At 36.7% G+C, this 16,739-nt stretch overlaps 1 protein-coding gene across 1 annotated transcript in view; it reads right to left on the bottom strand.

Annotated features, from left to right (window-relative positions):
- RSBN1L (round spermatid basic protein 1 like) overlaps positions 1–16,739 on the bottom strand; it is an 88,493-nt gene that overhangs the window by 48,266 nt on the left and 23,488 nt on the right. The window lies entirely within an intron of this gene.

Below are 16,739 nucleotides of genomic sequence, written 5' to 3'. Positions count from 1 at the left end.
AACAATGTAGAGGAGAATTTTAAAATAGTGATGAAGTCCTTGTCCTCAAAAAGCTCACTACAATTACAAAGTTATGACACAAAACTTCACACAAAACTGCAAAACATCCTGTAACAGCCAAGATTATACACCACATATGCCAATGGCATAATTCCTTCAAATCCCTTCATACTTCTCTTTCTATAAGTACTACTCTAAATTCAGGTATTAATCATCTAATGTCTATTTAGATTACTGTCTAGATCAGTTTTGTCAAATAGAAATATAAGGGTTACCACATAAGTAAATTTACATTTTTAGCAGTCACATTAGAAACAAAAGGAAACTAGTGAAATTAATTTTAATAATATATTTTTCAACAGGGAACCAATACTAAAAAACTGTTATTGAGATATTTCACATTCTTTTATTCATAATAAGATTAAAAATTCAGTCTACAGTTTAAACTTATGGCACATCTCAATACAAAGTAGCTCAACTTTAACTGTTCAATAGCTATGTGAGACTAGGGGCTACCATACCGAACCACTCTCTGGACTACTAAAACAGATAATTCCTAAAAAACATCAAATCTATGTACTTAACAAATATTTTGAAACGTATTAATTTTAAAAATACCAATTTGAGGACTTCCCTGGTAGCTCATTGGTAAAGAATCCACTTGTAAATCCAGGAGATACAAGTTTGATCCCTCATCTGGGAAGATCCCACACGCCACGGAGCAACTAAGCTCAAGTGCCACAACTATCGAGCCTCTGCTCTAGAGTCTGGGAGTAGCAACTACTGAACCCTGTGCACCCTGGAGCCCGTGCTCTGCAGCAAGAGAAGCCACGGCAATTAGAAGCCTTGTGTGCTGCAACTACAGAAAGCCCGTGCACAGCAACAAAGACCCAACACGGCCAAAAATAAATAAATAAAACTACTTTTTAAAAAGAATCAATGTCTTTTCCAAGGAGTCGGCTCTTTGAATCAGGTGGCCGAAGTATTGGAGCTTCACCTTCAGCATGAGTCCTTCCAGTGAATATTCTGGGTTGATTTCCTTTAGGATTGATTGGTCTGATCTCCTTGCAGTCCAAGGGACTTTGATGAGTCTTCTCCAGCATCACAGTTTGCAAGCATCAATTCTTTAGCACTTAGCCTTCTTTATGGACCAACTCTCACATCCATTAAACGACTACTGGGAAGACCACAGCTTTGACTATACAGACATTTGTGGGCAAAGTGATGTCTTTACTTTTTAATACACTAAGTCTGTCATAGTTTTTTCTTTTCCTAAGGAGCAAGCGTCTTTTAATTTCATGGCTGCAGTCACCATCGGCTTTATTTTGGAGCCCAAGAAAATAAAGTCTGTCACTGTTTCCATTATTTCCCCATTTACTTGCCATGAAGTGACAGGACCAGATGCCGTGATCTTCGTTTTTTGAATGCTGAATTTTAAGCCAACTTTTTCAGTCTCCTCTTTCACCTTCATCAAGAGGCTCCTTAGTTTCTCTTTGCTTTCTGCCATTAGGGTGGTTTCATTTGTGTATCTGAGGTTGTTAACATTTCTCCCTAAAATCTTCATTCCAGCTTGTGATTTACCCAGCCCGGTATATCACATGATACATTCTGCACATAAGTTAAATAAACAGGTTGACAATGTACAGCCTTAACATACTCCTTTCCCAATTTTCAACCAGTCCATTGCTGCATGTCCGGTCCTAACAGTTTTCTCAGGAGACAGGTAAATTGGTCTGGTATTCCTATCTCTTGAAGAATTTTCCAGTTTGTTGTGATCTACAGTCAAAGGCTCTAGCATACCCAATGAAACGCATGTTTTTTCTGGAATTCCCTTGCTTTTTCCATTTGATCAATGGCTGTTGGAATTTGATCTCTGATTCCTGTGCCTTGTCTAAATCCAGCTTGAAGGATCTTGAGTATTGCCTTGCTAGCATGTGAAATGAGGACAATTATGCGGTAGTTCGAATATTCTATGTCATTGCCCTTCCTTAGGTTTGGAATGAAAACTAACCTTTTCCAGTTCTGATATATGCTCATATACAACTTATTCTAAAGTTCTAGAATTGATTAAACTGTTCTCATACTTCAGATTAGCTCACTACTCTTACTTTTTGATGTTTTAAAATCCTTGAAATCATATCACAGGCTGTCATTCAGCCATAAAATGTCAGCACAAATAGCTGGAGCCTAGAAACATATATAAGTTAATATTGCGTAAGTAATCACACTTTTTTTAAATGAACTAGTTACATATCACTTAAAATCACAACTGAAGAAAACACTTATCTGTAATGTCTCCACATTTCTTTTCCCAATTACCCCTAAATATTTATTAACCTAAAAGTATTTTTCAATAACTATTAAACTTTTAAAAGCTTATTAAAGTATAATATACATACAGGAAAAAAAGCATGTAAGTACCATAAACTGCTCAATTTTCACAAAAATAAACAGCACCCAGTACCCCTGTGTTCCCTTCAGTCTTTATGCAGTACTGCAAAGGGTAACCATGATCCTGACTTCTAACACCAAAGATTAAAACAACTACAGAATTTTAATGGCAAAAAAAGAATATGAAAAAAAAAAAAAGAATATGAGCTATAAACCTACAACAGAATATATTTTTGCAAAGTAAAATTAAACTAGTTTGCAGGAAATAAAACTGTAATATAGCATGATCCAATTTTTATAGACTTTATAAATATATTTTCTTACTGATTTTTTAAGTAGTTTTCTGTTCAAAGAAAAATGGAACAGAAGGCAAAGAGATTTCTCTATGTACCTCCTGCCTCTAAACATCACAATTTTTAAGAATTTATAATTAATATACATACATTCAAAAAACAGACTGAAAGATAATGCAAATCATTAAAAGCCATTACTTTAAAGTGGCAAAAAGTTTCTAAGCTTCTGCAGTAGGAGTATATCAGTTGTGTAATACAGGAAATGGCAAGAGTGAACATTGACATTTTAGGAATCAGTGAACTAAAATGGACTGGAATGGGCAAATTTAATTCAAATGACCATTATCTCTACTACTGTGGGCAAGAATACCTTATCAGAAATGGAGTAGCCCTCACTGTCAACAAGAGTCCAAAATACAGTACTTGGGTGCAATTTCAAAAATGACAGAATGATCTCTGTTCATTTCCAAGGCAAACCATTCAATATCACAGTAATCCAAGTCTATGCCCCAACCAGTAATGCTGAAGAAGCTGAAGTTGAAAGGTTCTATGAAGACCTACAAGACCTTCTAGGACTAACACCCAAAAAAGATGTCCTTTTCATTATAGGGGACTGGAATGCAGAAGTAGGAAGTCAAGTGATACCTGGAGTAACAGGCAAATTTGGCCTTGGAGTACAAAATGAAGCAGGGCAAAGGCAAACAGTGTTTGCCAAGAGAACTCACTGGTCATAGCAAACACCCTCTTCCAACAACACAAGAGAAGACTCACATGTGGACATCACCAGATGGTCAACACCGAAATCAGATTGATTATATTCTTTGCAGCTAAAGATGGAGAAGCTCTATACAGTCAGCAAAAACAAGACCAGGAGCTGACTGTGGCTCAAATCATGAACTCCTTATTGTCAAATTCAGACTTAAATTGAAGAAAGTAGGCAAAACCACTAGACCATTCAGGTATGACCTAAATCAAAATCCTTATGATTATATAGTGGAAGTGACAAATATATTCAAGGTATTAGATCTGACAGACACAGTGCCTGAAGAACTATGGATGGAAGTTCATGACACTGTACAGGAGACAGTGATCAAGACCATCCCCAAGAAAAAGAAATGCAAAAAGATAATATGGTTGTCTGAAGAGGCCTTACAAATAGCTGAGAAAAGAAGAGAAGCAAAAGGCAAAGGAGAAAAGGAAAGATACACCCATTTGAATGCAGAGTTCCAAAGAATAGCAAGGAAAGATAAGAAAGCCTTCCTCAGTGATCAATGCAAAGAATAGAGGAAAACAATAGAATGGGAAGGACTAGAGATCTCTTCAAGAAAATTAGAGATACCAAGGGAATATTTCATGCAAAGATGGGCACAATAAAGGACAGAAATGGTATGGATCTAATAGAAGTAGAAGATATTAAGAAGAGGTGGCATGAATACACAGAAGAACTATACAAAAAATATCTGCATGACCCAGATAACCATGATGATGTGATCACTAACCTGGAGCCAGACATCCTGGAGTGCAAAGTCAAGTGGGCCTTAGGAAGCATCACTACGAACAAAGCTAGGGGAGGTGACAGAATTCCAGTTGAGCTATTTCAAATCCTAAAAGATGATGCTGTGCTGCACTCAATATGCCAGCAAATTTGGAAAACTCAGCAGTGGCCACAGGTCTGGAAGAGGTCAGTTTTCATTCCAAACCTAAAGAAGAGCAATGCCAAAGAATGTTCAAACTACCGGACAATTGCACTCATCTCACATGCTAGCAAAGTAATGCTCAAAATTCTCTAAGCCAGGCTTCAACAGTACGTGAAACATGAACTTCCAGATGTTCAAGCTGGATTTAGAAAAGACAGAGGAACCAGAGACCAAATTGTTAACATCTGCTGGATCATTGAAAAAGCAAGAGAGTTCCAGAAAAAGCCTTTGATTGTGCAGATCACAATAAAATGTGGAAAATTCTGAAAGAGATGGGAATACCAGACCACCTGACCGGCCTCTTGAGAAATCTGTATACAGGTTAAGAAGCAACAGTTAGAACCAGACATGGAACAACAGCCTGTTCTCAAATTAAGGAAAGAGAACGTCAAGGCTGCATATTGTCACCCTGCTTATTTAACTTATATGCACAAGCTGGAATCAAGACTGCTGGAGAAATATCAGTAACTTCAGATACGCAGATGACACCACCCTTATGGCAGAAAGTGAAGAGGAACTAAAGAGTTTCTTGATGAAAGTGAAAGAGAGTGAAAAAACTTGCTTAAAACTCCACATTGAAAAAACTAAGATCATGGCATCTGGTCCCATCACTTCATGGCAAATAGATGGGGAAACAATGGAAACAGTGAGAGACTATTTTTGGGGGCTCCAATATCACTGCAGATGGGGACTGCAGCCATGAAATTAGAAGATGTTTGCTTCCTGGAAGAAAAGCTATGACCACCCTAGACAGCATATTTAAAAGCAGACATTACTTTGCTAACCACGGTCCATCCAGTCAAAGCTATGATTTTTCCAGTAGTCATGTATGGATGCGAGAGTTGGACTATAAAGAAAGCTGAGCGCCAAAGAACTGATGAACTGTGGGGTTGGAGAAGATTCTTGAGAGTCCCTTGGACTGCAAGGAGGTCCAACCAGTCAATGCTCAAGGAAATCAGTCCTGAATATTCAGTGGAAGGACTGATGCTGAAGCTGAAGTTCTAATACTTTGGCTACCTGATGCAAAGAACTGACTCATCAGAAAAGACCCTGATTCTGGGAAAGACTGAAGGCAGGAGAAGGGGGCAAGAGGATGAGATGGCTGGATGGTACCACCGACTTGATGGACACGAGTTTGAGCAAGCTCCAGGAGTTGGTGATGTACAGGGAAGCCTGGCATGCTGCAGTCCATGGGGTTGCAAAAAGTTGTACATGACTGAGCGACTGAACTGAACTGAATACACAAAAAGGGGTCTTGAAATATGCCCTCAAGTACAGTATTAAATAGTTCAAGTAAAAGTAAGGTAAGTGTGAAGTCATTATATGAAAGACACCTATGGAAACAAAACAATGACATAGCCAAGAGAGCAAGAGTGACTGACAACCTAACTGCATTTACCGCCTATCCTATACCCTCAAAACAAAGGAAACAAAAAAACAAATAAGCCTATATATACACAGTAGAAAAGCCTTTTTGTGGCATAACTGTTGTCCCAACATACACATCTATCTCAGTCTCGACCTCACTCACTCTTCCAGGAATTTTTTGCTTCCTGTCAGAGCACATCCTTTTTTCAAAATCCAACTTAAAGTACATTCATTAAATTTTCTGTTGTCATATTACAGATAGTATAAAGATGCTATGTTAGGTATTTACTTGTTACAGGCAAACATGTAACAGCTATGAGAAAGTGGGAAACCCACAAGCTAAGAAGACCCAGGTTCAAATTTAAGCTCTATGCTGCTGCTGCTGCTGCTGCTGCTGCTGCTAAGTCGCTTCAGTCGTGTCCGACTCTGTGCGACCCCATAGACGGCAGCCCACCAGGCTCCCCCGTCCCTGGGATTCTCCAGGCAAGAATACTGGAGTGGGTTGCCATTTCCTTCTCCAATGCATGAAAGTGAAAAGTGAAAGTGAAGTCGCTCAGTCATGTCTGACTCTCAGCGACCCCATGGACTGCAGAGCACTAGGCTCCTCCATCCATGGGATTTTCCAGGCAAGAGTACTGGAGTGGGTTGCCATTGCCTTCTCCGTAAGCTCTGTAACCCTGATAACTAACATACTTTCAGATCTCCAGTTTCAGCTGTAAAATGGAGTTTAGGTAAGATTAAATAGAAGTATATACAAAAACATTTTATAAAATAAATATGCCTTATAAATATAGACTATTATTATCTATCTACCCATACTACTGAGGTATAATAAACATTTCGGACCATAACAATTGAGAACTCCACTGTCTATACAACCTCAAGTCTGCTACTACTACACAGTAATGCATTTTTATTTATAAAGGCCACTTCTAGGTCTTTTCACACACACACAAAAAAGACTCCCTGGCATCTAGTTTACTGAATAGGTTGTTCTTTAACGATCATCATTCTTAAGTTTTTATTTCTTTCCATGACCAAGAATTTGTACAGTTTTAACCTTCAGGGTTTAATCTAAGGCTTGGAAAGAATTTCTAGCTCACCTTCCCATCACAATTCTTAGAATAAAAGTAAGAATTATTCCATCATAAGAACAACAAAAGTATTTGTTTAGCAAAGTCCAATTTAACATAAGGACAAGTTTTATTTTAAAATAAAAAGGGGGAATACAGGACAGATGGAACACAGATGCTAAGAGACCCACAAAAACAATTTAAACCTAAAGAGGCCAAAGGAATAGAAGAATGAAGGAAAAAAGAAGGAATAAGTAAGTCATTATCAACTCACAACATACTATAAATTATGTATGTGGGAAAACACACATGGGCTAAAGACATTTCTCATATGGAAAAGTTAAGACATAAAAAGGAAAGCTAATGAAAATAGTTTCAAACAAAATATAAATGGGATTCGTCAAACATATGGTCAACTTATGGTTTATTCACGTAAACCATATATGCACAATGTATAATAACATACATTTCATTCACCCAATACATTTCTATTGAGCACTTATGTTTAAGAGGCAAAAACGAATTCTAGTGCTTGACTAAAGAACCTTAAAACTGATAAGGTATCAGTTGATTCTTACGTTAAGCACCAGTTTGGAAATGCGTTTTTTTTTTTTTAAAGCTTTTACTGAATTTGCCACAATACTGTTTCTGTTCTACATTTTTTGGCCACAAGACATATGGGAAGCCAGCTCCCCAAACAGGAATCGAACCCACACCCCCTGCATTGGAAGGTGAAGTCTCAACCACTGGACCTCTAGGGAAGTCCCCTGGAAACCAGCTCTTAAATAATAAAATGACTGTTTTCGCCTGGTTATAATCAAATTCAGTAGTCTCCACAAGTATTGATGTTATTATAATAATGTAAGGATGAAAACACACACACACACAAATATTACATGAACTGCTCCAGTAAGAAAGCAAAACTTAGAAAAAGCACTGTGAATACCTTTAAGAAACTGATCAAATATATCAATAAGCCATTCACCTGGAATCTTCAAATTAATTCACAGATTTCCAGATAACACACAATTGCCACCTATGTTTTAACAGTTCTAATTACATTTCTACATACATCACTGCTTTCAAAAATACAATTCATTTTAACTTTCACTGTCATATTCATACTGACTTCAAAAACAGAAGAAAAAACAGCAATCGAGAATCATTTTTATTGTTTCACCTGTCATTTATCACCCAGGGAAAAGAGGTGGCAGCTCTAACTTCGGGCAGTCACTGATGGGCTCATTCTCATTTGTTCTGTGCTAAGAAACTAGACCAGGTCCACTAACACTATACTGAATAATACCGCAAGCAGGTTCTCGATCTCATGCTGTATTCTAGTTAGCTACAAGCATATCTTTCTTCTCAGCATCATTCCTGCTCCCACCAGTGTACATTCCTTGAGGCAGAGATGGTTCTCCCTCAATAAATGCTTGTTTGATGCTGAAAGAAGTCCTGTAATAAAGTGAGATATTACTGTTATTTTCTATGGTTTATCACGACTTTCTCTCCAGTAAGGTACTCTAGGTTGATCTTTGTTAACTCTTCCTTCTCTTCCACGGCAAGAAAGGGAATTCTTAGTCCTGAAAACCTTTCAGGATTAGTTCTTCAAATGTATATATATCCCTTTTCTAAGTGACCTGGTCATTTTTGACAAACAGTTTTAAGATTTAATGAAGCTATTCTTCAACAACAGCAGGAATCCAAAACTTTTCTGGATTAGCCTCAATAAAGACAAATAATTTTTCCCAAAAGACAATGGGGTTATTTCTTTTTTACAAAAAGCTGCTTTTACACAAAGAACTCTTACACTTTAACACCAAGAAAAGAAAATATTATAAACAGAAAAATAAAAATCTTAAAAAGAAAATAGTAAACAGAAAAAGGTACAAAGCACATAAAACAAGCACATTTCAAACAATGTTAATATCCCATAAACATGAAGAAAAACTCAATTAAAATAATGTAAATTCATTTTTTTCACCTATCAAACTGACCGGTTTTATTGGGATATTCATATATCACTGAATAGTAAGTTTAAGGTGTATACAGCATAATGATTTGATTTACATGTATCACAAACTGTCCATCATCTTATATAAACACAAAATTTTTTCTTAACTAGTGCTGCTTGGCAAAGGTGAAGTAAATAGGTACTTCTGCACAATGATAATGAGCATAAACTGACAGCCTTCAGTTCAGTTCAGTCGCTCAGTCGTGTCCGACTCTTTGCGACCCCATGAATCGCAGCACGCCAGGCCTCCCTGTCCATCACCAACTCCCGGAGTTCACTGAGACTCACGTCCATCGAGTTGGTGATGCCATCCAGCCATCTCATCCTCTGTCGTCCCCTTCTCCTCCTGCCCGCAATCCCTCCCAGCATCAGAGTCTTTTCCAATGAGTCAACTGGAGGGCAATTTAACAACACACTGAACAAATATTAAAACCCATCATTCCTTTTATCCCACAATTCCACAACTAGGATTTAATAAAAAGAAAGCCAAGTTTGCACAAAAATGCTCATGCAAGGGCCTTCACCCCATATTATTCTTTTCCTATATTATTTTTAATAGTAAAAACCTATAAATAACATGTTTAATAATGAAAATTAGTTAAATTTGGGTATATTAAGAAATGGAAGATTATGAAGTCATTAAAAATTATGTTTGTGTGCATACATGCTAAGTCACTTTAGTCATGTGCGACTCTGCAACTCCACGGACTGTAGCCCACCAGGCTCCTCTGTCCATGGGATTCTCCAGGTAAAAACACTGGAGTGGGTTGCCATGCCCTCCTCCAGAGAGTCTTGCCAAGCCAAGGACTGAACTCATGTCTCTTATATCTGCTGCACTGGCAAGTGGGTTCTTTACGACCAGCGCCACCTGGGAAGCCCCCCCAGAATCATATTTAAATAATAGTTAACTTCACAGGCAAAATTTTCAAGATACGTTAGAGGAAAACTGCAAGTTGATATATATGTGTAAACCTATAAAAGAATCCCAAGTTTGACATATAATATACTGTGTGTATATATATATGTAAACACACACATTTATGTGTATATATCTGTATATGTATGTATGTATTCACACAAATACAAACATAAAGGATCTTAAAACAAGAGAAATTGTTTATAAGTTTATATAAGAAAGAGTTTGATTTCCCAGTTCTCTTACCCTCACCCCAAACATTCAAGTGATCATTTCAATCTCACCCCTTAAGGCAAACACAGAACATTCATTTTCTGAAGAAAGTGAACAGGCCTAAGACTCGGAGATCCTGCTGCTGCTGCTGCTGCTAAGTCGCTCAGTCGTGTCCGACTTTTTGTGACCCCATGGACTGCAGCCTACCAGGCTCCTCTGCCCATGAGATTTTCTAGGCAAGAGTACTGGAGTGGGGTGCCATTGCCTTCTCCCAGGTACCCTAGGCAAGGTAAATACAAGCTGATTGTACTTACCTAAAATACTTTCTGAACTGCATCAGAAATTTTTTAAAAAGAGAACTTTTGAAAATTAAAAATACAACAGCAAAACTGATAGGCTTAATTAAAAGGCTAAAAGAGATCAAGTTTAGATATTCTTCCAGAAAGCAGAGCAACAGCAAAAGAAGTAAAAAATAGCAAAAAATAAAGCAACCCAAAGGATCTATTCAGGAGCTCCAATATCAAACGAACTGAAATTGCACAAAAAAGAAACAACTGTATAAGGAAGAAAAATATCAATCAATCAATAAATCCTCCCCCCCCAAAAATCAGTCTCCAAAATGCAGATTCTTTAACGGATGAGTACAAAGAATGGCATTCAGCACTGTAGCCCCCTTACCCTCACACCCTATGCCCCTTGCAGCAGCACACCCTCATGAAATTTCAGTACACTGGGGATAAAGAAAGATCCTAAAAGCCTCCAGAGTAGAGAAAAAAAAAAAAAAAAATATATATATATATATATCAGGTAACAATGTGTAACTGGACTCCAACGTAACACTAGACGCTAGAAAGCAGTACTGCAGCAGTGCCTTCACAATTCAGAATGAAAATGTTTTCTAACCTAGAACTTTTGAATCTGCAAAACTATGAATCAAGTATGTAGGAAGACATTTTCAGACAAGCAAAAGTTCAAAATTTTTATCATGTGTGCATCCTTTCTTAGGAAGTTACTTGAGGGTATACTGAAGTAAACGAGTACACAAAGAAGGAAGAAGACTTGAGACATAGGAAACAGGACCCAGAGCACAGAAGAGCAACACGAGAAAGTATCAGTATGAAAGCTGTGCAGTAAGCTCCAAGGGTAACAGGATGGGTCAGAAATAAGAATGGAGAACTGTAGAAAAAATATTCCCAGGAATAAAGGAGAATCACCAGATTACCTCATCACAGAACAGAGAAGACAGAAAATGAAGTAATAAGTATGTGTGTAAATGAAAAAGAGGCAATTTTTAGCTTTCTGAAAACCAAGAAAGAACTTCTGATCTGCACTGAACAGTATTTGCAAAGTCAATAAGGCCTGATTATTGCTTAATAATCTTAATAACCTTAGTTAGGTTTATGAAATTATTAGAGATAAGAAGGAAGCTAAATTATAGAAATGATCAATTCGTATTTATCCTAACAAGAATAACGTCAGATATGCAGATGACACCACACTTGATGAAAGTGAAAGAGGAGAGTGAAAAAGTTGGCTTAAAGGTCAACATTCAGAAAAGGAAGATCATGACATCCAGTCCCATCAATGCATGGCAAATAGATGGGGAAAGAGTGGAAACAGTGGCTGACTTTGTTTTCCTGGGCTCCAAAATCACTGTGGATGGTGACTGCAGCCATGAAATTAAAAGACGCTTGCTCCTTGGAAGCAAAGTTATGACCAACCTAGATAGCATATTGAAAAGCAGAGACATTACTTTGTCAACAAAGGTCCGTCTACTCAAGGCTATGGTTTTTCCAGTAGTCATGTATGGATGTGAGAGTTGGACTATAAAGAAAGCTGAGCACCGAAGAATTCATGCTTTTGAACTGTGGTGTTGGAGAGGACTCCTGAGAGCCCCTTGGACTGCAAGGAGATCCAACCAGTCCCTCCTAAAGGAGATCAGTCCCGGGTGTTCATTGGAGGGACTGATGCTGAAGCTGAAACTCCAATACTTTGGCCACTTCATGCAAAGAGCTGACTCATTTGAAAAGACCCTGATGCTGGGAAAGATTGAGGGCAGGAGGAGAAGGGGACGACAGAGGATGAGAAGGTTGGATGGCATCACCGACACAATGGACATGGGTTTGGGTGAACTCCGGGAGATGGTAATGGACAGGGAGGCCTGGCATACTGAAGTTCATGGGGTCGCAAAGAGTTGGACACGACTGAGCAACTGAACTGAATGCAATATATGTCTAAAACTGATCAATTAAAAAATAAAAGGTAATGAACATTTTATTCAGAAGTTTGAAATTAAAAGGAGATGAGAATTAAGAATTACACCTGTGGGAGAGATGAATCAGGAGTTTGGATTAGTACATGCAGATTATTATGGATAGAATGGATAAACAACAAAGTCCCACCATATAACACAGGGAACTATATTCAACATCTTATAATAAGCATTAATGGACAGAATATGAAAAAATATATATATCTATATCTGAATCACACATCTGTATAGCAGAAATTAACACAACATTGTAAATCAGCTATATGGCAATAAAAAAATTTTTTTAAAGAGTTACAGCTGGACAGGGACAATGGAGAGAGCCTTGGCCATTTTTTATTATAAACTTTTCAGTACTGTGTTTTTTTAAACTGGAGGATGGTTCTTTTATAAAATACTGTGCTGGTTTCTTCCATATATCAACATTATTTGATTTTTTTAATTAAACTTCATTTTTAAAACTTACAAAGTCATGATCTTCCTCCCATACCCATTGTTGTTGTTGTTCATTCGCTAAGTTGCGTCCAACTCTTTGTGACCCCGTGGACTGCAGAGCGCCAGGCTTCCCTGTCCTTCACTCTCTCTTAAGAGTTTGCGCACACTCATGTCCACTGAGTCAGTGATGCTATTCAATCTCATCCTCTGTCGTCCCCTTCTCCTCCTGCCCTCAATCTTTCCAGCATCAGGGTCTTTTCCAATGAGTCAGGTAATTACCTTAGTCTAACTATGAGGAAGACATCAGACAAATCCCACATGAGGGACATTTTACAAAATACCTAACCAATATTCCTCGAACTGTCAAGGTCATCAAAAGCAATAAAAGCCTAAGAAACTATCATAGCCAAGAGCAACCTAAATAGACATGACAACTAAATATAATGTGGTATCTTCAAGCACTCCAACGTTCACTGCAGTGCTGTTTACCATAGCCAAGACATGGAAGCAACCTAAATATCAACAGAAGAATGGATAAAGATGTGGTACAGATTTACAATGGAATATTAGCCATAAAAAGAGGTAAAACTGTGCCATTTGCAGAAATTTGGATGGACCTAGAGAATTTCACACAGAGCGAAATCAGAAAGAGAAAAACAAATACCATATATTAACTTATATATGTGGAATCTAGAGAAAACCAGAAATAGACACAGCTGTATGAATACCAAAGCGGAAGAGGGGAGTTGGATGAATTAGGACAGTGGGGTTCACATAAATACACTATTGATATTATGTATGAAATAAATGACTAAGGAGAACCTACTATACAGCACAGGAACTCTACTCAACGCTCTACGATGACCTACCTGGGAAGGAAATCTAAAAAAGAGGAGATATACGTAAAAATAGAGAATACTGGCAAAAAAAGAATGAAGTAATGCCATCTGCAGCAACATGGATGAATCTGGAGATTATTAAATGAAGTAAGTCAGACAAAGACAAACATCATGATACTGCTTATATGAGGAATCTAAAAGACAAAACGATACAAAAAAAAAAAAACTTATTTACAAACTGAAACAGACACAGGCTTAGAGAAGGAATTTATGGTTATGGTGGGGGGCAGAGAGGGAGCGAGGATTAGATTGGGAGTTTAGGATTGACATAAACACACTGCTATATTTAAAATAAATAATCAAAAAGGACCTGCTGTATAGCACAGAGAACCTGCTCAATAAATTATATGGGAAAAGAATTTGGGAAAAAAAGATATATGTATAACTAGAAAAAAAAACAGAGTAAAATTTTAAAAATAAACATCTCTAGATAGCAAATATTAATTTTTAAAATGTAATATCCTAAATAGGATCCTTGAACAGAAAAAGGAAATCAGGTAAAAAATAAGGATCTGGGACTTCCCTGGTAGTCAAGAGGTTAAGATTCTGCACTTCAAATGCAGGCGGCCCAGGTTTGATTCCTGGTCAAGGAACTAGATTCCACACATTGCAGCGAAGATTCTTTGTGCCACAACTAACACCAGATGCAGCCAAGTAAACAAATATTAAAAAAAAAAAAAAAAGGAAATCTGAATAAAATATGGACTTTAGTTAATGTATCAATAATGGTTCATTAATTATGACAAATATACTATACAAGTTTAAGATTTTAATAATATAAGAAAGTGATACAGTGTATATGGGAACTCATCCCCAACATGCCTGTACATTTAAAACTGCTCTAAAATTAAAAGCTTATTGAAATTTAGACTTCATATAAGTATATAACAACAAAACCTAGTTAATTAAAAGAAAAACACACAGTCACACACAAGTTGTGTACATGTGTACATAAACTGAACACTATGTAATGGACAGAGCTCCAAGACACACTATTAAGTTAAAAAGTACAAGTTACAGAAAAATGTAGATAGAATGTTTAGGCTTTTAAAAATAAACTACATATTCTTTTCTGTGAGTGTGTATGTATGTAAAAATGTATATATGTAAATGCATAGAAAAAGGTCTGGAAGGACAGACACAAACACCCAAGGAACAAAGGGAGCTCCTGGTTTTTATTTCATGCATTTTGAAATTATTTAACATTCCTGCAACAGAAACAGATTCATATTTATGCATTACATGTGTAAGTTGTTAAGCCTAAACCATGTCTCCCTGAAAGAAGAACTGATAATTATTTTCAAACAAATTATTTCTTAAGAAAAACTTAGAATCATTCCGGCATATTAGAAGGAAAGAGAAAAGAACACTTCAAAGTAAAACAATGAATTAATATGTGATGAAGTAATAAACATACATACAAATAATCTTACTTTTTTCAAAGTCCTCCCTTCATTATAACTATTCAAATGCATTTCTGTCTTACTTTACACACATTACCTCAAGATAACGTTATACTTCAGAAAGAGAATAAAAGGTGAAAACACAATACAATTATATTTATATATATATATTCTGAATATGTAAACATATATACACAATTTGTTAAATTTAAGGTTTTAACCAAAAAGAAATGCCATTCATTATGACTCATTAAAAGACACGGTTTGTGGTATAAAGAAGGATCTTCATACAGGCTCATTAGTTTTGTTTTTTTCTTTTAATAGAAAAGTCATAAAAATACACCAGAGTAGTTCTTATGAAATGCTGGGAGAAATTCATGCTAAAGCTATCAGCCACAATACATTCTTGTAGCACAAACCTCAAACAAGCTTCATGTAATGTTTTATTTGCTTTTAATATGTGCCATAATTCACAGTGCAATAATGCAGTCCACAAGATTGACTGGTCTGAGCAGTAACTGTCATCTCCTCCCCTATGACCATTCCCCACCCAGGGATAAGTATAGCTGGAAATAAGATCTGAGAAGCAGGAAGCAGAAGAGAAATGATACAGAATTGAAGGGGGGAAGCAGAAGGGAAAGTAAATTACAAAAATTATAAGAACATAAATGGAAAGAAAAAGGATACAATAAAGAGAAAATACTGTACATACAGTGGGATGGGAAAGAAGACATTTATCACACCCTCTCCCCAACAAAGTCAATCAAGACCACAGAATCCAGTGTCTTCTCAGCCCTTTTTCCTTAGCCCTTACTGCAACAGACATTATTAACCTCTTCCTCAAAAATTCTACTGAAGTTTCAGTGAAACTGAACTATCCTAATTCACTAACTCACTAATTCACAATTCACCATCCCAAATCTGCACATTCCCCTAGGGTCTATCCTAGGCATGTTTCCTCTCTTGGTTCTCTGTGTTTCCTCTAAAATGTAATCCTATAATTTAAACTATAACTTTAGGTAAAGAAACTCCAAATTAATCTCAATCCAACTCTTCTACCAAGCCCCTCACGCCTTCATCTCTATAAAAAATACTTAACAACAAAATTATCATCTTTCTCATATAAGTAAAGCTTAACCTCTTTTAATTCTCTCTTTATACTAATGGCACAACATCCTCCAACATTCAAATTCAAAAAATTCTCAGAAACCTTTATAACGTGTCCTTCTTCCATTTCCCCTTAACATTATGTCACCTGCTCAGTTCAGTCTATTTTTCTATTAAAATATGTCTATCTTTCTTCCCTTTCCATAGCTACCACAAACACTGATTCATTACCTTCTGAAAAAAGTGATCTTCCTACCTAGAGTTTCTTTTCACTCCACCAATCCACTTAGCACAGAGTGGCCAAATATTCTTTGAAATTAGTTTTTCACTAATTTCACTTGTCACTCTCTTCTGCTTTAAACAAACAAATCCTACCAAAAAAAGAAAATTTCCAATCTATGGCATTCCAGAACCTTAGTCAAAGCTCATTTTATCTTTTAATAACTTATTCTACTACTCAACCACATGCAAGATTCCAGAATGTCTGATTCATTATTATTCAAATGTCTTACTCTAATATTTTTGCTAATACCATTTAGCTGGAATGTCTTCGCCCATTCCATCTCTGCCTAAAAATCCTATATGTCCTGTAAGATCTAGGTGAAATTCAGCTTCTTTGATTAAGCCCTCCTAGATCCCCACAACTATTAATAAAAATTAT

The sequence above is a fragment of the Bos mutus genome, chromosome 4 (genome assembly GCF_027580195.1).
Source record: "Bos mutus isolate GX-2022 chromosome 4, NWIPB_WYAK_1.1, whole genome shotgun sequence".
In the NCBI taxonomy this organism is placed as follows: Eukaryota; Metazoa; Chordata; class Mammalia; order Artiodactyla; family Bovidae; genus Bos; species Bos mutus.
This window is presented reverse-complemented; position numbering and strand designations above follow the sequence as displayed.